Here is a 25,953-nt window from a genome sequence, read left to right as displayed (position 1 = left end):
GAGCACTCACTGCTCAGCATTCACTGCAGAGCCGTGACTCTTTCTCCAAGGAAGATAAGAGTCTGCACCAGTTAGCGTAACTGGAGGGAGGGTATTGCCTCCCCCTGGATAGCTCAGTGCCTCACATGGGAAGAAATCGCTGGGTGGCAGCTGTGAGCGGCAGGGGAGTCTGGTGTGTGCGGGGCACAGAGCGTGTCTGCTGGCCCAGCAGCCGCACCACCGACTTCAGACCCGCCGAAATTCCCGAGGTTTGAATCTGCTCTTGCCTTTGTGATGTGCAGCGGGTCAGGTCCTGGTCTGGAAGTTGCTGAGTTGTGGATCAGGCACGTAGTTAATGGAAATGCTGCTGTTGTTTCATGTAAGGGGTTTTGGGGTGTGTTTTTCAGCCAGCCCATTCAGGAAAGAATTAGCTTTTATTTTCTTAGCCATTACTTTTTGCAGTGCGTGTCACGTTAACAATGGCTGGGTATTCCTCTGAGGCTGTAAAATAAGCTCATTCATCCTCTCTCTCTGTTTGTTGTGTGGAGAACAAAAAAAGAAAGAAAAAAAGAATAGAAAAAAAAGCCCTAGTGAGCTACTGTTTGCTTTCCAGACCAAGCCTGTGGTAAGCGCACCAGCAGCCAGCGCTGCCCTGGGTCAAACATGAAGGCACAGTGCCATTTGTGTTTGCTCAACCGCATGGATACAGGGAGAGGGAGGGAGGCAGGAATGTCAGTGGGAGCCTCTCTTGTGGGCTTCTCCGTGCTAAATGGAGTCACTCTCGCCCTGCTTTTGCAGGATCTCTGTAATTTTCAGTGGAAGCGTGCTAACCGCTAACCGTGCAGTGCTGCAGGAAGCGGGGCTGGGGCTTCGGTAGGTGGCCGCGTTCCCGTTGAGTCATGGCTGAATCAACACCGCAAGCTGGGTGGAAAGGGCCGCGCTGCTGCTGGAGGTGCCATTTTTGGAGAGGAAACACAACCTGCTGCTGTAACCGTGGGGGTTGGTGGGGGGTGCTGTCACTTGGCATGTGACAGTAGTATCGTTTTTTTGTCATCGCTCAGCTTTGACGTGTGACTGAGGCTAGGAGGGGAAGATTGCAGGGTGACATCCATGTCTTTGAGCAGAAAGACATAAAGCAAGTTACCCGATTGCCTGGAAAAGAGGTCAGCAGAGGAGTGAGAGAGGCAGTCTGAGTGCTAACCTGGAGAGCTGTGCTGTTGAAAGGAGGTTTGTGAGGCTGAATTCTCCAACATGGCTGTGGGACAAGGACAGCAGCACTGACAAACAGCTTTGCCTTCCAAAAGCAAAATGCTAGAGAAATTAAATGGAAGTGTTTGGAAATTCTTGTGGGAATGGCAGCTGGAAACAGCACAGTGTATTACATAGCCGTCCTGGAGAGCCACAGGAGCCATGTGCTGTGTCTGAGGGGAGCAGCTGTGTGTCTGCAGCTGGAGGTAGATGAGGGGGACGCGTTAACACCATTATAAAGGAAAATGAGTGAGAAGAGAGAGTGGGGATTTCTCCATCATTGCCGTATCACACTGGTTGGAGCTGAGGAGAGAGACTCAAGGAACCTGGCACTTGTACTTGTATCAGTTATCTTGGGCCACTCCATAGTTCAACTTTCCAAAAGCATTGCTAAGCCTGGGGATTAGACCTGATCCAATTAAGGCCCAAATTTCAGAGATCTGGAGCAGCCACTGAAATCCTGGTGGCCAATCTTTGCTGAAAATAAGACCTCATCAAAAAAATAGACAGACTCATGGGCACTCACATAGGCATTTAAAACAAGGGGCTCCTACTTTTAAGATGTCTCTGCTTAAGAATCTGCAGAAATTCCCACAGGGACACAGCTCTGTGTCTGTAACTCACAGAATCACAGAATAGTTGGGGGTGGCAGGGACCTCTGGAAGTCATCTGGTCCAACCCCCCTGCTCAAGCAGGGTCCCCTAAAGCAGGTTGTCCATGGCCATGTCCAGTTGAGTTTTGAATAAAACAGGTCTCACCAAAGCCATAGACCCTTAGCAATAAGATACAGGAGATATTCTAGTGCTGGAGTGGAGATACCACATTTTTGCTACAGTGCTGCTGATGTTTCTGCCAGCTAATACAACAGTGATTTGTGTCTGCCACCCTTTAAAGTACATGCATCAAGTAAGGGTGTTAAAAAATTTCAGAACAGCCAGGCTGCTAAAGCAAGTTCTCAGAAAGTAATGCAAGTTTGCGCTGTTCTTCAGCTGTACTGGGACATCTTTGCAAAGTCACCTACAAATGTACAGGATCCACCTGTACTCTGGATACCTTGGCCATAACCTATGCTACATCTGTCCCTACTGGAGACGGTGCTGATGGGCTTTGAGCTTTTTAGAAGAAAAGGAGATGGCGAGTGCTTAAATAAAGGTAATAGTCTGGAGAAGAACTTGTCTTGAGAGGATTTGGACTGGCCTGGATCAGAGCATCAGGAATAACCTTCACCTGGCAATTTCTGTCCCTTTCATGGATATTTCAAGAGCTAACAAGAAGCATGCAGCCCTGTTCCCATTGCCACTATGGCTGTCTAGAGAGGGCAGACCTCATCTTCCTAACCCCCTTCCTCCCAAGTTGGCTATCACTGAGAAGATGCCTATGATAGCTTGACTGATCTGGGCTAATCTGTGGGTACTTCTCAGTGGATTTGCCAGCGGCAGAATTGGCTGGAGTGGCTTAAACTTGAGGTCCACTCCAAATGCAGGAATTGTACAGGTGGAGAAGACTCACTGGAGGGTTAGGGAAGGGGAAAAGTGTAGCAGGCTTCCTTCCCCTACATGCGGCGGGTGTAGGACCAATGCTCTGGTGTACTTTACTGGTCAAAAGCAGAGCAATCATCTGTCCTCCTGAATTCCTCTCAAATTCTCCTGTTGCAGCATGACTGGTAAAAATGCCAGCAGTTGAAAGACTGAAATAGCAGCTACCATTGCTTAGGCCCCACTGATTTGTCCTGTGGTTTTTCTGTGTCCTTTAATCTCCAGTGAATAATCCTCCACTTCCTTGCGGTCTGTCTAATTCCATGCTCTGAGATGGCGCTTCCTGTAAACAGCAGGTCTGGCGGACCTGCTGCACAGCGGCCTCCATGTAATTGAAGCTCTCCCCATATATGCAAAGGGCATGTGACCGGGCTGTTTTTCAGACTGGATGTGGCTGTGTCAGAGGGCTGAATAATGGAAACAAAGAGACTAATTCTCCTCTCCTTCCAGCCTGGAGAAGTCAGAGCTAGCTCTGATGAGGCCGGTGAAGTAATACTGTATGAAAATAACAAGAGCAAGAGTATCAGGTCCTGTCACCCTTCCTCAACGCCTGCTGTTACCTGGCCTCCAGTGACTGTAGACAGACCAGCACTCTAAGCAGAATTGGACTAAATTATGTGAAACAAGGTCTCTCAGGCAGATGTGTTTGCCCTGGTACGTGCCCTTCAGTGCGGCATGGCTCCTGCACTGCCCATCCTGTGCAGAAGCTATTCTTTCTTCCAGACCTTGCTCAGCACTTAATTGCTATGTATGCTCTGGTCTAAAAGTTCGAGTGGAGTCCTAAAACTAAGGACAAAGATTAAGGGTCTGCGCAGACTGTAGGCCTTTCCTGATGTTCAGGAGGCCTCCCAATCCTCTGGTGTGTTCTGACTGGAAGGAGGCTGAGAAGAGATTTTCAGATCAAGATATCTTCAGCTGTTTTATGACTTCAGTTGTCCTAAGATTTGGGGTATTAGATACCCGTCCCCAAGCCTGAGAGAACTTGTTTTGTGCGCATGCGTTCATGTTAAATTGATGGTAGAGCAAAGATGGTTGTTAGAACATCTGTCCTATGTTCCTTAAGTGTCACAATTTTTGTCCTGTTTCAGACCTGATCTGTCAGCGTTTCTGCTTACCGGTTACTTACATGGATCCCTTCCACAGGTACTCAAGTCTCCAACGATCCATTTTAGAGCAGCCAGTCTGTAGAAATGCCTTTGCTCCCAACTTATCTTGGGCTCTCACTTATGTTTTAGTCCTGGTCTTCCTTCCACCCATCCTTCTGTGTGCTGAGGTGTACTCTGAACCGTATATCTTAAGTTGGGGGCTCAGATACTTGCCACAATATGTCCCAGATCCTAGTCTAGCATTCTGCCACTGGGCCATCCTCCTTCTCAAGCTCATTTTTTAGGTCCTAGAGATGTGAGTGTTTAAGCTGGATAGAGTTATCATTTATATCATTTTTATGAACTCTTGTCTTAGATATTTTTCAGAGGGGACTGTACAGACTAAATTCTTTTTTAAAGATATACATTTCAAAGCAAAATATGTTTTCACTTCTGAGGACTCTGAATCAAGTCTGTGCTAATAACTCTTGGTGCTTACTGAGGAACATGCCTCAGGCATGTCTAAGTGTGCAGAGGTAGTGTGATCTTGAGAGAAAAAGCACTTGCCAGTTGCAAGATTACATTTTGAGTGTACTTACTGAGGTGGTTCTGGAGATGGATGGATGTAATCCTGCAAGCTTTGCCAATATTTGAAACTTGGAACATGAATGTTTAAGTATTTACAGCAAGAGACTTAACCATAAAAGGGATCTTATAATCAGATTGTTAACATGTGAAATGGGTACCTCCTTCCCCAGCATAGCTGCTTCCAGAAATCTTCAGTTTAGATCTGCTTGCTATTTAGAGTAAGCCCAAGTTCTTTCATAACCTCACCAGAGCAAAGCTGTGACAGCTGAGGGAAACCTGTTCCATCTTTCAGCATTATCTAAATTATCAGTGCACTGGCTTATTTCATACTAAGATTGCATGTACGTGTGTGTGTGTTTGTGTTGGCACTCTTTAAAGTATTTTTTGAGCTGAAGCATAAGCAGGCACTCAGTTTGGAGTGGCATGGCAGGAGGAGGAAAAGGCCAACCGCAGTTTGTGTCACTTAATGCAAGTGCCACTGAAGTCTGTCATCTTGTTTAGAATGGGACAGTTGTAGGCAATGTATAGTAGATCTCAATTTTTTAATTAAATGTTAACAACCTGGTTGTATCTCTTAGAGATACTCATATCATAATGAATTATGTGCATCCTGCAGCTGGCTGATGTGCTAAGACACGAACGACGCACGTCCTGCTTCACTCGTTGTGGTGTTTAGTAAGGGAAGCAGGGAAGGTTGGCAGGGGAAAGCAGGTGACAGGTTTGGACTCCCAGCTGCCCGCACAGCTCCAACATGACAAAATGTTGGCAGAAGCAATCCGGTGGAGATCAGATAGAGAGGGAGCTAATTTGCTTTATACTTGGAGGAATGGGAATTGCTGGCTTTCTTCACCACCACCTTGCCCTTGTGAAAGATACTACATTATCACAAGTTTAAGCTGTTAGCTGAAACATAGACTTACACAAAATCAGGCACAATTATAACTCCTATAAACCATTATATGGTTCCCAAAGTCCTCTTGAAAGCATTGCAAGTGTAGATTAAATTTTTCTGTTCTGTATGTAGTTACGCATGCATCAGCCCCTTCAGCCCAGAATCTTCTTAGCATTAGGTTGACTGTGTGCCTCCACATTTCCATTTTTTCTGGCAGTGGTGATGAAGTAATCCTTGAGAGGGGCAGAAAAACTTTGCCCAGGCATCAGTAGGAGCCATTGATACTTAAAGCCAATAATCCTTGTCTGGAGTTGGTCCGGCTTGGCTCCAATCACTGCTGAGTTTGCTGGTGGAGAAAACCACCGCATTGAATCAAACCAATATTAAAGGAGACTTAACAAAAGTTAATAGCTAGCGGTCAAGAAGAGCTGCCAGTAGTCTTGCTTTTTCAGTAACTAGTAAAAGTGCTTTTTAACACAATTAATTTGATGTCTTGCAAAAGACTGAGGGAAATTGGAATTGAGACACTTGTATTTTGACAGACTCTGTGGAAAATTTCTGTTCAGACTGGTAGGAATGAAACCAATAAATTTCTGTAGAAACTTTCTGTATTCAGCCTTCAAGATAATAGATAGGCTGTTCTGACTGTGGATAAATAAACTCTGTTTTTATAAGTGTTTAAAGACCTTTGGGATGACGAAGTGGAACATACTTTAAGTCTCCAAAGATGGGAAGTGGCTTCTGAGTCAAATGCCCTTCCATGCCAGGGCTCATATTTTAGACTGAGATCACTCTTTCTTGAGTTGTTGACAGTTTTTTTGGTTTTTTTTGAAGGAAAAAAAGGGAAATTGTCCCAAGCTGAAAATAGCAGTGAAACATTCCCCAAGTGGCAAACCAATTTTAAAAAAAACTTCCCAGGGAACGTAAAAGCTCCAGGCAGCTGCATCCCAGAAAACTCTGGCTAAGAAATGACAAGTTGAGTGACAGAGGTGAGAAAACCTGTCTTGGGTGACAACAGCCCCCACCTGGGGTTGGGTGTTGCTCACTTTTTACATCGTGGTGTAGCTGACCCAGTGCATCTGAGGAGTAAAGGAAGGTATGGCTCCTGCCAGGAAACAATTTTGGGCTAGATTCTCAGGGTAGGAGAGCAACTCGCTCCCTTTTTGCCTCCCCCTCCTTGTGAAGAACAACCCTAGTTGCAATTTTTGCCCTGTCTAGCAGTGTCCCAGCCATTCCAAAGGCAGATGGTGAAAAGGCCAGGTCATGGCTTACAGCCTCCTGGAAAAGTGGGACAGGTCTCTGCATTAATGCAAGGCTGTGGCTTAACTCTGCAAATGAAGCCAAAATAGGTGCGATCAGAGCCATAAGGCAATGTTTGGCTAGAAATGAAGAAGCCTTATCACTAAAGCCTAGCTGTTTGCTTTGTTCTCCTACGCATCTATCAGTTGCTGTGGATTGGTTGGTATGTTGGGCAGAGGCCAAAAATACATGCTTTATTTGAACTGAATGTCATACATATAGGGTGGAGCACTAACCTGCCCTAAAACAGTCAGGCAGGTGTGATGGGCTCTGAATGAATGCGAGCGTCTGTGGCAGCGTGCTGGCCAGAGGACTAACGCAGCCTGCAATGGGCAGGGGAAGCAGCTTTGGGTCGGCATCAGAGGTTGTGTGAATACTGCCTTGGCACAAGTGTGACACACAGGAAAAATGTGCCAGTTTCGGTGTCTCCAGTTCAAACGTAAATGCGATTGCTGTGTTGCTGAGGGAAGAGTCACCAGCATGTTCCAAGGGCTGGAAACAGGCTGACTTGAGGAGCTCTGTCTCTTTGGTTTCTCAAAGAGAAAGAGAAGGAAGATTTGGTCACAGCTTGTAACATACAGATGTGACAGAAATGGTGGCATAATGGGATTTGCAGTCTGGTAGGCAGAGTCTTACAAGATGGCCAGAGATGGACACTAAATGAATCCAGACTGTGAATAAGGCTCCGTTATTTAGAAGTCAGGGTGATTAATCAGGAAGTGAGTTAACAAAGGTTGTGGCTGATCCTCTCGTGCTGAGAATGTTTTGATCAAGACTTGATATTTTTTCCCCCTAAAGCAGATGCTCTAATTCATGTGGAAATTAATTCAGGTCTGCGTTCCCCAGGAGATGAGCCTGGATGAATGCAGCAATCCACCTGACCTTCAAGACTCGAAAAGTGGTTAGGACAAGACAAGGTTGTCCTTCCTTTTAAGGCTCCTCAGAAGAGGCTTCAGCCTGACATGAGGGGAGCCCGGGGAGGACCGAAGCGGGTCTGGAGGAGGTGGTGAGTATTTGACTCATGTTTCGAGAATCACCCAAGAGAGGAAAGATGCAGCATCCCTTTGGCTTGGCGCATGAGCTACCTTGACCCTCAGCTCCCACTTCAGTAACAGCTCCTGGGGTTTGGCTGCTGCTGTTTGGGTAGGAGAGGAGGCTTCTTTTTTTTTTTTTTTTTTTTTTTTTTTTTTTTTAGCAAGGGAAAAAAAATCATCTTGCAAGTAACATGCTCACACTCAGCCTGGATCCAGGAAACGTGAGGCTTCTGCCACCAGAGACACCGCGGTTGCTACAGCAACCACAAAGAGGACAGTCGCCAGCACCCTCCCTCCGCCGCCCTCCCATCCACCCCTCCGAAAGGAGGCAAACAGGGAAGGCGAGGGGTTGGGAGAGGCAAAGCAGCGTGTGAGGGGCAGCCCTCGGTTCAGGGCCGCCAGCCTTCCCCCCGCTCAGCCGGGGCTGCTGCGTGCTTTGCTCCCTTCCCGCTGTGGCCGCTGCAGCACTGGCCCAGGCAACTTTCCCTTCCTGGTCGGTCCATTTGTTTCCAGGTCAATATGATTTTATTCCCTGTATCTGCAACCCAAGGAAGGCCTCGCGGAGCACAAAAGCACTCCAGCCTTGTTCTCGCCATAGTAATCTCCCCTGCAGGTATCTGCAGGACCGCGATGCTGGGTCAGGTTCTCCGCGCTCGTTCAGCCACCAGGGCTGCTGCGTGAGCTGTCAGAAGCTGTGAGCATCACTGGGTGCGATGCTGAGGACAGGAGCAGGTGGGGTAACAGGAGGCTAAAACCAAGCTGCGCTTTGCAAGTGCCTGCCATCTCATTACTATTTAAATTGGGCTCTCCGTGCTTCCCAGCACTGTGCAATTCCGCCTCAGTAAAAATGCACGGTTTCCCCCGACGCTTCTCTCTTCAATATTTAATGTCAGGAGGAAGAGATATTTTAAGAAATGCTTCAGCGCTTCCATCCCAGCAGAAAGTTGGTTTAGGTGGCCAGATAAAGAAGAGCTTTGGCAAAAGCTTTGGCTGTAATTTTTCAGGATCCTTCAGCTACTGAAAGGGTGGAGATATGATGCAGCAGGGTAGGGAGAAAGGAGAGCAGAGGCGTTTTGGCTGCCCTGAGGGCATAAGGACTCCTGGGGTCTGCAGTGCAGCCTGTGGCTGACTCTGTGCAGCTGTGGCCTGATTCCTTACACTAAAATACTTAAAAGCAACTTCAGACTTGGAAGCCTGCATGGGAGATGCTTAAAGATCACCTGCCCCCAGGTCTTAGCTACAGCTATGGCCAGGTACTGTATCCTCCCCACCACCTCTGGGTATATCGCGTTTGTACACTAATGCTGAGTGCCGAAGGTATAACAGAGATTTAAAGGCATCCACCTGCCAGAGATTTCATGAGGATTTACTGAAGTTCATGAAGCGGTTTGAAAAGCCTGGAGAAAATCAATATGCAAGCAAATGCTTTTTAATCACAGCCAAATCATAAATCAGGTCATCCTTAATATAAGCAACTGCTTAAAATGAGCCTGACGCAAAAACAAGGCTGTGCTTTTCCTTCATTCAGGCAGTGCTATGTCCTCGCATGTCCACTGGTGTGGGGACTGAGTTCAGCTCAGTTATTACTGAAGGAGCAAGCCTGTGTCTTTGCATTGGCATAGGCAGATGCCCCGTGCCTGCACATCCGTGGGGTGGGAAGCCAGGCAGGGAAGCTCTAGGAATAAACACATGAGTATTTCAGCTGCGGGAGAGGCCATTCACTGCTTCCTGCACTGGAACTGGTGTGGTGCCAGCAGGGATAATGGAAGTATTGCCACAGTCCGCATTATCTTATGTCCCTAATAAGGCCCATTTACCTGCAGGATAGCTGGTGTCATGCTGAAATCAGTGGCCTTAAGCACCGTTTCCAGAACAGGTTGGGCACAAGTGCTATTTAAGTGCACATTGATGCTGACAGCCAGTAAAACGTACCAGCCTAAACACCAGACACAGCATGTGCTGTGGTCTGCACAGGGCTGGGGCTCAGAGAAACATACTCAAAACCATATAAAGTATAGTTAAAGTACAGTGTTTCTTAGTGGGAATTCTGAACTCCTCAACAAATCTGTGTGCTAATCCCAGCCCCTTCCCATACAGCCACAGTGTAATTAAGTTTTCATTTTAATTACGTGCAAGGACTGTGTCAGTCACTTCTCAACACTGACTTTGAAAAAGGACAGTGCTACTGGGCTGTTCAATAATTTATGTCCTTAATATCAGAGGATAGCATTTGTGGAATTTCCTATTGCTACAAGCCAGGATATTAAGCAGCCTTCCAAGAGAGACAGTATAATTGCAGTGAGCCCTGGTAGCGTTCGTGCAGCATACTGAGATGTATTTGCATTCGTGGTTTTGATGGGGATATGATCTCTTAATTAGCATGACCTTCTGAAAAGATCCTGGTACAACACCACCACTAGAAGCAAGAAGCAGATGCGTCCGTGTGGCTTTTGTGCATCTAAAGGCAGAGAAAGAAGTAGTGCAAGATCTGCTCGGTGCTGGAGAGGGAAGAATTTCCATGTTTCTGAACTGCACGTGCAGCTCTCCCTGCGGCAGGCATCTGAGAAAAGCCAGGATGGACCGACAGCTGAGCAGGCAGTCTGACTGAAGGAAAAGGTGGGGAATGTCGGGAAGCACCACCAACCTGCACAAATTGGGATTTCACTTACTGTCCTGTTGATTTCTGTGCTTTAGCTAGGCAGGGAGGGGAGATTTTAACCAGTGTTTAGAAACGTAATGGTTCAGCCTTCTGCGTAGCTGTTTTTCACTCGTTCCACCCCTGCTCTTCCATCTCTAGCAGGCACACAGTTCCAGCTCCTCTCTCTGTACCTCCTCAGACAAATAAGGCAAAGACCTGGGAGCAGCAGATACAGATGCCCATACTGGAACAGGTCCCATGCATTTTCTTTGGCAGCGGTCTGGCTGCCTGCCTGCGACTCTGCCCCAGCTCGTTGTGCTACTGACTGAGTCTAAAAACATCCTAGGACTTTGGTGGCAGAGCTGTAAGAGAGGGTCAAGTCCTGCCCATCCAGCTAACAGGTCTCACAGCCTGTGAGTGGCCCTGCTGAAATCGGTGAAGTCCATAGGGATGCCACTGTATTGACAGAATTAGCTGTTCCTTAGAAACATGTTAAACTTGAACAAGCAGCTTAAGAAACACCCTGGCTACTAGAAACTGGGCAAGTGCCAGAGAAGAGGCTGCTTTTTACTCTTTCCCTGCGCGCTCGCTCTCGGCAGTCAGTGGAGGAATCCAGGGGCAGATGGGCCTTTGGTCTGCCCAGGGCGCTGTTCTTGCGGCCCGTGTTTGATAGTAGCTGGCAGAGAGTTGTGCAGCTGTAAATCCTGCGGGAGATGTTTTAGTCATAAGGAGCGGTTTGAAATCCATCTCCTAATGCAAGTCAAATGAGGACGTTGGTGCGTCAGCTCATCTTTCTGCCTCTCCATCATCTGTGTTAATGAAGCAAGTTTTCAGGAGACACCAGCCGTGGATGACATTAACCAAAAAAAAGCCTTGCTGTTACCAGAAATCTTACCAGTGAGCAAAAGAACAACACCTTAAATGAAATAAATGTGCCTTGCCATCTGCCCTTCTCCGGCAGTGCCGGCGGAGGGCTCAAAAAGCAGAAGCCCTTCCCATGCAGAAGGTTCCCCCGCCGGACGCCGCGTCCCGGGGCCGCCCCCAGCTGTCCTGCCATGGACGCTACGTTAGCGTTCATTAACCGGAAGAGTCTTAATGTGCTTTACGTACTAGAAGCTGGGGATGTCGTGTGAGCATTATTCTAGTGGATGTTTCATCTTTTTCAGAGCTCGTAGGGCACTTAAGAAGCCCTTCCCCGCTGAACTTTGGCTTCCGCCGTTACAGCTCTCTGTGGGACAGGACAGCGTAACCCCGGCGAGCCTCCCCCCTCCAGGGCCTGCTGATGAGAGCGGAGGCCCCTTTAGGTGCCTTTCCACCACCGGTAACCACAGTTCCTCCCTCTCTGTGAACTCGCCATTTCACCGTGCCCAGCCGTACGGCCGTTCAGCACAACACGTGCAAAGCCCTAACGAAGCCCAGGGCAGGAAACTGGCCTTTGCAGACGTGTCTGAGGCTGTGGTTACGTGGCCGTTTTAATTAGCTGTATGCCCGCGCTGCCACCGGAGGAGATGTCCTGCCCGCCTCGCCGCTCGCAGCCGCCCGTCCCCTGCCTTTGCCGGACTGCTGCTCACACGGCCGCAGCGGGAGCGAAGAAGAGGGGCTGTCGGCAGGCTGGTGCCCTGCCCCGGCTGGCTGTGGGGACACACCTCGCTGCCTCGGCGCGGTCCGGGGGACGGCGTGCCCGGCTGCGGCGCGGCTGAAGCGCTGCCGTACGCAGCCTCTGGCCGCCGCTCCCGGGGGGAAGCGCCCTGCGCGCTCTTCCCTGCTTCGTGTCGCCGCTCGACACCCGGCTGGTGGCTCTGGCTAACGTGAATACTTAAAGGGGTGGCTTAAAGTGCGGGTCCGTGTTGCTCTTGCAGTCCTCCATCCTCATGAGACGCTTGCCTTACCGGCTGTCGGTCCAGCAAGGCCTGTCTCGTCCCGGTGGCAAAACAGTTGTTTGCTTTTTTAGCGCATCTCGGGCTCCCAATGATTAAAAGCCCTGTTGTTCTTATTTTGCCGTTAAATGGACGTGAGGAGGCAGGACAGCAAACTAGAGAACAGTCCTGAGGCTAAGACACAATTATCGAGGCAAACATGGGAGAACATTTAGCTGGCGAAATGAGGTTAGCGAGGCAGTTTGTCCCCACATCTGGCCAGAGACTGGCTTTAATCTTAATATACGCGTGGCCTGCGGCCAGCGCACCTCGAGCTGTTATCCGTCACGTGTCAGGAGTTAAACAGGGCCGGGAGAGCGGAGAGCTTGGCTGCGACCTTCCCGGGGACCTGCTGAGCCGGGGCCTTGTGCAGGCAGAGGGTGCCCGAGATCTGGCCACGGGCGTTAGAGGGGGAACCTCAGGCTTGGCCACATCACAGCGTTTCCTAAAAGTGCAGGTGGTGGTCCCTGGATCCTTACCAGCTCCTGTGGTTACCTCCGCGCGTCCTTTAACCTCCCTGTAACTTCCCCTGCAAAACGGGCTCTCCACAGAGGAAGAGAGCAGAGAATGACACATTTCCCCATCACGGGTACCTGTGTAGCAGCACCAGGGAGGAAATCCAGGTATTTACCTACGGCCAAGATCAGACATTTATATAGGTACCGCTCTGCTAACTTCACCCCTTCCAAGAGACCTGAAATGAGTCCAGCTTCTGAAGAGCATTTAAATGGTCCCAGGTAAGCAGTGCTATATGTATGTAAAATAACTGGTTTCTGTCAAGTTGCATTAACGGAAACCATTACTTAGGAGTAACCATAAAACAAGTACAACATGGGTCTGTGTAGAAATCTCTAGGGTGAAGCAAAATAAGACAGAGAAATCACTTGTGCATATGAATGCATAAAATACAGACAGTCTGGATAAAGGTGCCCATGCAGATGAATAAGGGACATTCACAGACTGGACAGACAAGTTTCAAATATTGTGGGCAGGAAACCACAGGAAAGGACACAGACTAGGTTCAGGAGAAAGAAGATTTGCAGTATGAGGCTGATCTAGATGCCGCTGAAGTCGTGACATCCAGGGAGGGAGTCAGTCCCTGGAGGGAATCCCTGAGCTGGGCCAGGGGGGAAGCCAGAGGAAGCTGGGATCTCAGTAACAGATGGCAGAGCCCAAGCCTTGACTGAAATCGTTGTCTTCATATTACCAAAAGAAGGTGAATTCTGTGTCCTAGAGACTCTGGAAAGGGAACCCAGGTGCGGGAGCTGCAATGTGCCTGTTGGAACGTAGCCTTTTTTTAACGGGGATCCCTCATTTTTTCAACAGGAAGAAAACTGCCTTGTACCACCCTCCTCTGAATGCAGGAGCATAGGCCAAGGTAACAGATGTGCCACCACACGCTAGTTTACAGGTGACTATTTCGTGTTTCCCTTTCTGAGCCTTGCTGGAGCTGAATGCAACCAACAGTACTGTTCACTTATGAAGTGGAGGAGAAAAGCTTTGCTTTGATTAAACTGACTTGCCTTTGGATGAAAGTGTGTGTGGTCCTGCAGAGACACAAGCAGAGAAGGACAGCACTGCAGATAAGGAACACCAGAGGAGATAATTCCTAAAAAAAGGAATAAATGAAAATGTACTGGGAAGGTATATGCAAAACCATGAACATGCTTTTGCTGAGGTTATAGTCAGTGATTGACCATGTAAAAATGGGACTGGCCTACATTTATTTGTAGTGATTTCCTCTGTACTAGTTGTTCTGTGTTTATTTTTCATTCTCCATGACTTCTAGGCTGTTTACAATGCGTGGCCCTGAGGGCACTGATAGACCTTAATGACCCTGACCAGCCTGACCCGGGGCCTCCTCCTACACCTCCCACCAGCCCATGGGCTCTGGGGCCCTGTTTAAGCTCAGGCCTTCCTTCTCTGAGCTATGCTCTGAGGGTGTTGATGTCCAGCTCAGCCATCATCTGTGCTCCTGCCTGACCATGGACTTCTGGTCTGTGCCCCGACCTGTGGGCCGACTTCCCGGCCAGACCTCAGGCCTGCACTGTCCGTATGGACCTTCCAGCAGCTGCCAGACCTGATCCTGACTCGTGGATTGACTTCCTGGCTGGCCTCAGATCTGCCTCATCACCTTGAACGTGCCTGATGAGCTGGGCTCTTGGTTGAATCTGGATATGACCTCAGGGCGTGCCTTGCCCGGGGGTGGTGGGATGGGGCCCTGGCTGGGGAGGCCTCTGCCCTGGTGGCTGTTACTGCGCTTGGTTCCCAGCTCCCCATCTCTTAGGGAGCAGCTGACCCTTGCTGATCCCTGACAGCTTTTCTTTTGTGCCCTCCACTCCTCTCCCTCCCCAACCTTGGATTTGAAAAAAATCAGTCCTGCCGCTTAAGCTGTGTCCTGCAGTAAAGACTCAGTAGGCAAGAGCTGGGGGTCTGCACTGGCATGTGAGAAGAGCTGGCTGCTGTGTCAGGCAGTCTTCTTCACCTGCAGTTAAGTATCTGGGATGGTCAGAGCAGCCAGCAACTTCAGTCTGCTGCTTTTGTTGTTTTGGACAAACCTAATGCTAGGTGAGGTGTTAGGCTCGGATGGTGTGTCCTGTTCTGAGCTGCCCTTTTGAGCAGGTGAAGCAGTGAAGATGCTGTCCAGATCCACTTCCCCTGCCAGGCTCAGACTGTTCAGAGGAGCAGTGTTGGTGCACGGGTCGTTGCAGCCCTTAGTCATAGCAACGAGGACCAAAGGGGCCAGATCCTGAGCTGCATGGGTTTGCACTGCTTGGCTTTTGTGTGTGAGGCTGTGCTGATTCTCTACACCTGACTACGTGGCCTGGGCGCGGGGGGAGAGCAGCCCTTCTTCTTACTCCTTAGCTCAAAAGGAAATGTTGGTAAGGCGGGTCCAAAGCCAAACCTCTTTGTGGAGTATTTTCTATTAAGTAATCATTTGCATTCCTCCAGTATCTGCACTTGTAAGCACGCAGTGGCTTTTTTGAGAGCTCACTGTGGGCCAAAATCTAACCCTGCTGAAGGCAGCTGGACCTCTTGTCTTGTACTATAGCAGTTTGGGAATCTGGACCATGCGATGAGGTTGGTCTGGCCATGGTGTTTCTTGGCTGTAAAGGATGGGAAATGTCTGCGGCTGGGCTGCAGTACAACACGGTACTAGAAGAGCTAAGGAGATTAATTAACCTGCTCAGCATTTTTGCTTTCCTCGCTCCACACACTGTACAGCCCTACAATGCTTTTATTGTATGGAAAACAAAGCTCTTATGCTTGAATGTAGCAGCTACAGTATTGTGTTCTTGCCTTAAGTGAAGGCTCCTCAAGTGATTTAAGTCCTTCCTTGTCACTGTTGATAGATAGTTGCCAGGGTTAAGAGAACTTCCTCCTTTTCTTTCTTATTCTTCTGCTTAATTTGTAGCCAGGGGGAAAAAAAAAAAAAGAGGTGTTTTCATGCAGGGCCAAGTTATTAACATCTTATTTGGGTAGCAGGCCCAGCAGTATTTCCAGAAGTAAAGCAATTACAGTTTATCCAAGTTTTTGGAGACATCTGAAAAAAAGGACATTGTCTTTCCTTCACATGGGGGAGAAGCTGTTTGCACCAGTTGCCCGTCTCTCCTGGGTGTCAGCACATCGATTTGACAGGAGGCCAGGAGAGAGCCTGTGCTTGCATGCCTGGAAATCGGGGAAGGATGCTGTGGTGTAAAGAGTGACCTTGCGTTCAGGAAGGGCTGGTTCAGTTCCTTGCTCTGACGCAGGCTCCCTGTGTGGCTTTTGTCTGCAGGAGAAAGTTGCACCGCTTCTGAACTGCCTTAATTAAACTGGAACAAACCATTGTATAGCCATGGTTATTTTACTATAACTACGTTGCTTTCGAAACAAAAGGTCCCAGGGCCTTGGGGGTGGATGGGCAATCACTTGTGCTAGAAGGTGCTAGAAAAACGTGCCAGCCCTGCTTGGTTGTTGGCCCTGTCCCCACCTGCCACAAGGACTGTCCCTTCACAGCCCTGCTTGCCACACTTCTCCTGGGAGCACTTCCCGGGAGCGCTTCCCTTGCGTGGCTCATCTGAGGGACCACCACCGACTGAGCCCCACCACTGCCCAAGCGCCGTGAGCAGGCAGATGCTGCGAACAGCTCCGGCCAGATCTGGAAGCCGATTTCACCCACAGTTGAGCTCCTGCCTGGTAAAATGGACTAATAATACTCCAGATTTTATCAGAGGTAATGTGGGACTCCACCTTACTACAGAGGTAACCCAAAGATGAAATTGGGGTCACTCTTCTTGCCACAGTAGCTTTTGTTTTACGTGCGGAGATGCCACACTGGTAAGAACTGCTGAAATGACCTGAGCCAACTTAGTTATTTAAACCATAAGTGTGAATATAGATATTGCAGCCTGGAGCAGCTGCTGAATCCTTTGAACCTGCTTTGCTCCTGGCTGTAGCCAGTATTTGTTTGGTGAGCTTGGGCAGCAGTCCCTGCAGCTAATTGTGGTGTGCTGCCTGCAGTGAAATCTTCCCTCCCACCCCAGGCATAAATACAGCCATCAGTTTACAGCCTTGAGTGGGCAATTAGATTGCTTATATAGTTCTTTATAATACCTCAAATATTGCTATTTTTCATCTGTGATGGGATCGGGATGTGCAGCCCTCTTTAATGTGGCTATTTGATACAGGGTCATTAATTCATTCATATCAGCAAAGCACTTTGAAGATGAAGAGTGCTATATAAGTGCTAAGCATTATTGTTTTTATGTCTCTTGCCTCCAGGCGTCCATATTACACGTGCGGGACTGCAGCAGCTGAAAGCAGGGCTGGGGGATTCCTCGTGTGCATCCATCATCTCTAAATGCCTTTCTGCATCCTGGTCTGAATCCAGCAGCAGGCACAAGCAGCCTGGCTCGCCGATGGCAGGCTGGGCTTCCCTGGCAGTCGGGCCTTGCAGGCAAGCTCTTCCCAGCTCAAAAATGAGACTTAAGCCAGGTCTTGAGCCTGTGTTCAGAGGGAGTATAGGGTGCACAGCACCTTGCAGGATGGGGCCCACCACTGTGCTCTGTGTAGTTCTCCCCCCTCCCCCAGCTCTGCTTTAGCAATAACCTACTTTCTTGCTTTGTGGAAAGAACATCTTGGATTACGTTGCTACAAATGAGAGGTTTCGGTCATTGTATCAGATGAGTTGCAGGTAAGCACAGGGTTTAATGTCAGCTTTTTGGCAGCTTTTTCCCCCCTCTCCACTTTGCACAAACAAGCCGCCTTTGTGTGGAAGTTCATTTTCCTTTTTAGCTGTGGCATCTGTCAACACAGCTTTCCAATAATCCTCTTCGCACAGATAAAGACGAGCCAGCATCCAAACTGGATCCATTTCTTTGAAGCTTAAAAAATGGTCCACTCTCTGCTCTGAAATCATAATTCAGTTCATTAAAGGACTCCCCGCTCTGTTACAACCCCCTGCCACCTGGGAGAAAGGCAGAAATGCCCACGTGACGGGTCTTAAATCCCAGCATGAAACCGAATCTGCCTTAACTGCTTCCTCATCAGCCCTTTGCCAGGTGCAGCACAGCCGCGCTGCCGCCCGCGCCAGCCTCCTGGATCCCTGCGGAAAAACCTGTCATCGGAGAAGTACAGCAAATACTGCGGTTAGTTTAAATTAAGGTGCAGGTGTCAAAACCCTGGCCCACAGCTGGAACCCAGTAGTTGCAGGTCCAGTATGGTATATTCCCTTTCTGCTAGACAGTTTGCCTTGTTAAGAAAATCAGGGTATCAACAACAAAACTCTGTTCAGCGGTATAGGGGGAGAGAGAGAGAGACCTTTCAAATCCCTTTTGCTGCTTCTGTCATTTAGACATCCTCTCTTCTTTGGCATCACTTGAGCTAAATCAACGTGAAGCTCGCAGACCAGCAGATCTAAACATGTAACTCTGAACAAGGAACCCTCACTTGGTCAAAATAAGCCCTTCAGACTGAGGTCCAACACAGGCCAGGCCGTGTGTCCTCTGCAGGCTGGGAGGATGGGAGCCTGCGGAGAATGAATCCAGGGGGGATTCGTGCCGCCCCACGTTTGTCCAGCGCAGGCAGATGTGTCTGCCGCGGTGCGCGGGCAGGAGTGTGCTGCTCCTGCGTCCCCAGGGCAGCAGCCGCGCAGCCTGGTCATGGAGCAGAAAGGAGCCAGTCCCCTGCCTAGCTGGTCCCTTCGATGCTTGAAGCCAGCTGGTTCAGAAACCTTTCACTAGCAGCTTCATTAACTGCTTCGTTTCTGCTAGTTTTAGCAAAAGCACTTAGCCCTCCTGGCTGCTGCTCAGCGTATGCTCTCCCACCCCCAACCCCAGCAACGTCATCTGTGGAGCTGCCTGAATTCTGAAATTCTCCGGCAACGTGAAGGCAGTGCGAATTGAGCAGCCTTTGCTATGACGCTAAATAACATCGGTGTTTGCTTTACTGATTAGAAATTTGTAGTGAATCAAACAGGTCAATGAATAATCCATTTAAAAAAAAAAAACCATAATGGAGGCATTAGGTACTATGATACAACATTGGCCTAAGTTTATACATCAACTGATTAACCATAATTAAAAATAAAATTAAAGGGCCCTCCGCAGAGCAAGTTTGGTGCCTTCCGTTTGAATGCCCAGTAAATAATCATTTACTTCAAGGACGGCTCTGTCTATGCCACCTTGCTCCTGTGCAGACGGGCGGTATGGTTTCAGTCAAACTGCATGTGCATCAATTCCTTTCCCAGCTTGTGGCTTTAAAGCCTCAGCAGCGCTGAAACGTGCCCTCGGCTCGGCGAGTACACGTGCAGCCCGCAGGACGAGCTGCAGCCGGAGCGAAAACGAGCCCGGGCGCGCAGAAGGACACCTCTCCCGACGGCTGGGGCATCCGCCTCCCTCTCGCAATGAATTCCTCCCAGACGACATTTCAGGGGATCGATAACGACTGCAGCCCCAGCCTTGCGGCGAGAGGAGAAGGAGCCCGGCTGTAAGCGCGGCAGGCGCAGGGTTTATCCTTGAAAAACCTGTGCTGCAGAACTTGGCTCTGCGTCTGGCAGGCTGCCCGGGAGGAGATAACGATAGATGCTAACGGCCGCCTCGTGCTGGGCGAACTCGCAAATCCGCTCGCCAGCCAGCTGAACTGGCGATAAGGCATCCCTATTAACGACACGCAAAGCGGGCCAAAACACCTTCCAGCGCGGAGGTGAAACGAGAGCCCTGCCTCCAAATGCCTCCCTCCCGCAAAGGCGGCAGCCCCCCTCCGCCGGCGCGGCACCGCGGCTGCCACCCCGCAGGCTGCTCCGAGGCTGCTCCGAGGCGCTGGGGTCACCCCGCGGCGTGCCCGGCCCCCGAGCACAGCCGCACGGAGCAGGGCTGTCCCGTGCTCCCGAGCACGCCGGCGACTGCTTTTCAGCGCCACGGAGGCAAAGTCAGATGAGAAATGAGTCAGCCTGCCTCATCCCAAAGTCAGTTGCAGAGCTGAGAGAAACCAGAAGTCCCGAGCTGTTTTGAACTTGTGTTAAATAATAAACCACAGAAATGAATAAATTAGCTCAGCATCTATTTAGGTCAGACCTCTCCCTTTCTCCCGACTTTCTCCATATTCCTCCCTGCAGTAATCAGCCGATGCGTGTACAGTGTGACTGTGCATCCGCTCACTCCTTCCTGATAGCTTCAGTTCTCTAAAATATTTCCAGTGCGGTTTCGCCAGGTGTAACGTAGGTTATGCACATCTGCCCCTGCCTTGGGCTGCTGCAGGCGTGCTTCCTTTTCTGCTGGTGGGGCAAGAAGTGCTCTGGTACGTCGCGTTAGACCAGGGAGCGTGGGCGCAGCGCAGCCTCGCGCCAGGCTCTCCGCTCAGACGCTGCAGCAGCAGGCAGCTCAGCGGCCGTCGGCTCCGCGGGGACAGTCAGGAGCTCACTGAACCGCAGAACGGGGCCCTCCGCCGCAAGAGGGGTACCCCCAGCGCAGAGCGGCTTAATCGCTGTTTCCGCTGAACAGCTCTGTTCCCTATCGGTTTCCTTGCGTCCCTGTGCGAAAGCCTGACTCTGAAAAAGGGCCCGTTACTACTGCTTATTAGGGCCCCGGCGCTGCAGGTAGGTTACGTAGGTATTCTGCACATCAGCACGAGGAGGCAGTCCCGCCTCCGAAACGGGGAGGTTTAACGCTCTTCCGAGAGCGAGCTATCCTGATGTCTGTGGCGATTTTACAGCACTCGTATTTCCTCGCATGCACCTTGTCTCCTCCGGCCCCCTTCGCCCAGCTGCTGGAGCCTGCAAAGCACCTGAGATCGCCACCTCCCTTCTTGTGTTTGTTGCCGATGGTTCCTGACCTTCTGGCTTCTGGGGGGATTTTGAGAAGGTGCAGCAAGTGTACCCTAAAGCCTAGGAATCAAACAGCAAAACAAGTCCACTGAAGCCCATCTCCTGCTGCTGGGGTCACAGGTGTCGGAGGCCTGCAGCCCTGCCGGATGCCTGCACGGGTGTGAAGCACCGGGCGGGAGAAACCAGCCCGGCGGTCAGGAGGGACGTGGGCTGGTTGGAGACCGGGGCGAGCAGGAACGTGGGCCGGGCTGGCTGCCGGGTGCGAAGGGCAGCACCGCAGCTCGCGTGGGGCATCTCCACATGCCCACGGAGCCGGCACTGCGGAAACTGGAGGCACCGTGGGGTCCCGCCTGCCCGGGCCTGGGGGGAGATGCGGGGTTTGGCACTGCCCCCAGCCGCTCGCTCTCTGTCCATAGAGGCATTTCCTTCTCGGAAATGATGTTAACAGCTGTACGTTCTCCACGTCTCTGTGACTCAAACATCATGTCAAACGCTGCACCCAGGGCTCTCCCCAGCCAGCGAGCTCTTCGGTTTTACTTTGCTCTTCCTGCTCCCTGACTGGCTTCAAACTCGTACTTTTACCAAGTGATGGAATAGGAAAAAGTCTGGCTGGGTTCACCCAGGGTGTCTGCCCCTCTCTTCTGTACAGGAGAGCTGCCTGCCATGCCGGGCTTTCGGCTGCGCGGGAGCCTTGGCTCCTGTGCTCTGCCTGCTAATCTGCTGCTGCAGTGGTGCAGCGCGTGTCTCTAGCCCTTTCAGTAGTCCAAATACGTTACATTTCCAGCTTCCAGCCTTGGCTTCACCTCCACAGTTCCAGACTAGCTTGCAGGCACCCCAGGCTCTGTTTTGTGATTGCAGTGATCGTTTGTTGATTGTGGACGTGCAGCCAGCTCTGCACAAGCGCTGCAGCTGGACGAGGCTGATTGGCACAGAGGGAAATCCGATTTGAGGTCCCTGAGTTCTCCCGAAATCCACCAGCGCCGTTCAAATGCCTTCAGAAAAATGTAACTACCAGACAGTCTTGTATATTTATTGTCATGTCATGCCTTGGATATTTAAAATAAGTCCCTAAATGGGGAGGACCTAATATACGCATAACTTTGGGCCTCACTGAAGTTCAGCTCATTCTGTGGGTAGGCTGGTGGAGGTCCGTGTATGTCATTAGAAGCAACATCTCATGGTCTGCAGGTATCAGCAAGCTGGATGAACATTCATTGAGAAGGAATTTATCTGCGTCAGAAAGATGCACCTTCTCAGCCCAGCTCCTTGATTGCCAAAACTTCCAGGAAACATAATCGAATTGGTCCTTCCCGACCCTGCAGGTAGCTAGAGAAAACATCCAGTGATGAACCCAGCCAGAAGAAGTGTCCAGGGTGTAGGCAACGTAAAACAAGAAGTTACTAAGTTTGGTGGCTTAGCTGGCTCCCACAAGTCCCAGCCCGTGAGTCACCAGTACGTAGGCCACCAGCAGTGGCTGACTCCCCTCTGGAGAAAGGAGCGGAGGTGGAAAAGATAACAAGAGGAAAACAGTTGTTAGCAGTGCCAGCTATGGGGAGAGTGGGAGGAGGCGGCAGGCCTGGCAGTGAAAGGTCACGGCTGCACTGTAGGCTGGTCCCTGAGTCTTGCTCCTACCTTCACGATGCAAAGCCGTCTTCGGGAACAAAGTCACAGACAACGTGCAGAGGGCCTGGGCCAGTGCCGATCTGGGGAATGGTCTCTGTGGGGGAACGAAAGCCTCAAATGGCAGCAAGGAGGGATGGAGCAGCGTAAGGGCTGCTGTAAGATGTCTGTCCTTTGATACGCGTTCCCTGCTCACACCTCTCTTCTGGTTGCTCTGGCCTGGTTGCTCCTCTCACTTCTGCTGGGCTGAGCTTGAGTACCACTGTTGAAAACAGCTTTTGGCCCAGTGAAAACACTGTAAAGCAGGTGTGTTTTGCAGATGTACTTGGAGCGTGCCCATCTTACCCTCTACGGGTGAACACCATTGCAGAGCATTTGTTCCCCAGTCCCTGTCACCATCTCAAACAGAGGGCATCAATCATAAGCCCACCTGCAGCAAGCCCAGCGATTTTCTCATGCTTCTTCTTTATGCTGGTCCTTAGGCAAAGCGGTTGCACAGGGAGAGTCAGAAACACTAGACTGTCAGTGAGTGACCATATTCCTTGTTCAAAGCAAATGCAAAAAAAACACTGCTGCAAAAAAAGCTTGCAGCTCCCTGGTCTCCCCCAGTGCCTCAACTCGTCAGCTCAGCTGGTGGGAAACCAGTACTAGCCCCGCGGAGCTGAGCCGGTGGTGAGCACAGGCCCTGCCTGTAGTTTGCAGGTTCGTGCCCTCTGCACAGGAGCAGCCTTGCAGGGCAGCGCCACGCTGGCTCCCAAGTGCCTTAGAGAGACCCACTGCTGACCCTTCTCCCCGACAGCCTTTACCTTGCAAGAACCGTTGCCACCAGCTGCCACTGCTTTTTTCTTAACTGCTTAGGAACAGGAGCGGGAAGCAGCTCCTCTAGGCACTGATCACTGGGAAGATGGTGTTTGCACTGAGGGTCAGGTTTGAGGAAAGCCCTTTTGTGAATGTGCAGAGCCAGCTGTCTGCCTGGAGGCCAGCAGTCATTTTCAATAAGCTGAACAATATTTCTAATGACCTTCCTCATGTCTTTGAGAAAATTATAATGGCTCTCAGGGCAAAAAAGCCACTGTCAGGTAGGATACCAAGTCAAGCGGGAAATTTCTGCATGTCTTACTGTTATTCCCTGGAGATCTCCCCTCTCCCAGACGGGGACCAGTGCTCCCGATTTTCAGCCCAGAGCCACCACGCGCTGCCAGATCTGTTATGCTCAGGCTCCCTCTAGTGCCTTGATTTTCTCGTGTGCCTGCTTCTCCGGGAGGCTGGCCTGGAGGCTGGGAAGAGCTGGGGATTGTCCCTGAGGACCGTCCGTCGCTCCCACTGCCCTCCAGCAGCGCTAGCTAGGGCTACAGCAGAGCCAGGCCCTGTTTGGCCCCGAGCTGGGCCAGCTCTGAAAGTGCCCCAAAGCCACCGTATCCCACCAGGGCACTGCCAGGTGGCTCCGCGCAGCCGGGGGGGAAGGGGAGCGACTGAGTCGGGCTGTGCTGTGCCAGCCCTGCCGTGCCGTAGGCACGAGGCTGCCTCTTGCAGCTCCACTGCATGGACTCCGGTGGCATCTGCATGGCAGGAGAGAAAGCAGGTGGATGGCAAGTGCCCGAGCTGCTCGGGGCGCAGACCTCTCCTGGCTGTGCCAGCCGAAAGGGTCACCGCGATTTCCCCGCTGCCCGATAGCTCTCCCGAGAGAGCGGTTCGCGTGGACCGTCCCGTCCATGTCAAGCAAAGTTAGCTGGGCTACTTCTAATCAATGACTGAAACTGTTACTGATTTTGTCTGCCGTGGAGACAAAATTACCTTGCATTTGCTGCAGGGTAGAGCACACCCTCAGAAACTGCCAGGCTTAACTCCTCACCCTCTCACTGGCTGGACTTTAACAACCCGAATCTGCCCTGAGCTTTGCTGTGTATTGTCGCTTCTCCTGTGCAGAACAGCTGGGAAACAGCCCGGAGATGGCTGCAGGCCACACTTGCGCCCAGCTGCTAAGGCCACACTCGCGGCTTGCCTGCGTCGTCCTGAGAAATGTGCTGGAGCAAAGGCCCCTGGCCACCGCTGGCCCGCAAGAGGGCCATGCCCACGGGCCCTTGCCTCCTTCACCCTTCCAGCACTGGCTCTGGCAGCTTCCCAGGCCCTGGGAAATGTTGGGACGGGAAGTTTCTCACACATAACATCTTCCTTAAACATCTGAACACCTCCCAAGTATTGTACTGGATGTCAATGAACTCCTGCCTGTATCTCTGCTGGTGTGAACCATAGCGGTTCCCCTGAAATCAGTAATGCCGATTTATCAGTAATGCTCTGGTTTACACCGGCGGAGTGCTCAGCCCAGGTGCTGAGCTACTCTGAATCACCAACATGTATAAACGGGGGCAGTCACAGTAATTCATTACCCCAAGTCCAGTCGCCGGCTCGCATGGAGGAAGAAAGCAGCATGATTAGGGGAGTCTGCTGAAAGGTGGCATCAGCGTAAAAGACATGACAGACCTAACAGAGATCAATGGGAATAAACTTGTGTGATGTAAGGACATTCACTGAGATAACATGGTTGTCAAAGACACTTTAAGATTTTTATTTTAACCCAAGATTTTTTTCATAATTGTTTTGCAGCTGGAGTAATTACCATCCTATTTAATGAGTACAGCTCCTTTGGTAGATGACACTCAGGATAACATGCGCTAATTAAGTCTGCAATCACTAAAAGTACAATTGAAGGGTTCAAACTGGCCAATCGTTCATGGTAACACCGTAATTGGAGACCACAGCTCATCAAAGTTCAGGAGAAATTCAAGGGGTCTTGATCCCCTGATGGTATAAAGTGCTTTTGACCCTGCCTTGGCGCCTCCTTTTTTTTCCTAACACTCTGTGTTGATTTACCCTGCTTTAGAATCTGCCCTGAAATACTCTGACTGTGCTGATCTGAGCAGCCCGTAAACCAAACGCACTTCCACAGTTCTGTTTTAATAAGTTGGCTTTCTGGTCTTCTGTATCATCTGGGCATTATTAAGCACAGCTTTTCTAATCCCCACCTATTAGACTGCTTGTGCCCTCTACTATGCGCACAGCGCTAGCTGTGAAAGATTACAAGGGAAGCAGTATAGCCACTTTACGAACTTGAAAAGTCATATCTGAAACCTAAAACAAATGTTTCTGTTTCTTTCTATGAAGGAATTTTCAGAAATGAGTGAAGTATTTCTCCTTCTGCAATGCAGTGGAGGCAAACATGCTTCTGGTTTCAGTTTCATCTTCCGCTGAGCTGGACTCTTTGGGTCATCAGGGAAGTCAGCTATTCTCTCCTGCTGTTTGCTGTGATTAGCTGGCCAAAGTGATGTCCGAATATTTTTAAGACTCCAGCTCACTACAGTGGAAAGAATTAAAATAATAATAATAAAAAAAAGTTTGAAAAATCAGAAAGGGAAGTCTGCATATCAAGGAGGATATCGTAGAGAACCTCAGTCAAGTATGCTAGCTGCAAAAAAGCCAGTAAATGAGTATTAGTATTTTCATCTATTTTTACAGTATGTGCTAATAATAGCCACCCAGAATGAAAAAAAATGATGCCAACTACCTTTTGCAACTTAGACCTTGCTGGGGGAAAAAAAGAGAAATACTGAAGTCAAATTCTATTAGTTCTGTTTGTCCTGCCTATTTTCATTTCCATTTCGCCAGTTTTACCCAATTATGCAGAATAATTTCTTTTTCCCCTTTTTTGTAACAAATGAGATCATTCATAGGTATTTGAGCTTGAGAAATGGCAGAACAGCTAATTGCCCTGCAAGCAATGAGCAATTGAAAAAACGCCTGGTTCTCTCTCCCATGC

General features: G+C 50.1%; 1 long non-coding RNA gene across 1 annotated transcript in view; it reads left to right on the top strand.

Annotated features, from left to right (window-relative positions):
* The window catches only part of LOC112986963 (uncharacterized), a 331,100-nt gene extending 315,053 nt beyond the window's left edge, over window positions 1-16,047 (top strand). The window contains exons 7-10 of the long non-coding RNA XR_010391194.1: window positions 7,473-7,632; window positions 10,040-10,276; window positions 11,465-12,951; window positions 13,541-16,047. This is a non-coding gene — a long non-coding RNA (uncharacterized LOC112986963). The remainder of the gene's footprint in view (window positions 1-7,472; window positions 7,633-10,039; window positions 10,277-11,464; window positions 12,952-13,540) is intronic.
* The last annotated feature ends 9,906 nt before the right edge of the window (window positions 16,048-25,953 follow it).

Source organism: Dromaius novaehollandiae, chromosome 12 (assembly GCF_036370855.1).
Source record: "Dromaius novaehollandiae isolate bDroNov1 chromosome 12, bDroNov1.hap1, whole genome shotgun sequence".
NCBI lineage: Eukaryota > Metazoa > Chordata > Aves > Casuariiformes > Dromaiidae > Dromaius > Dromaius novaehollandiae.
This window is presented reverse-complemented; position numbering and strand designations above follow the sequence as displayed.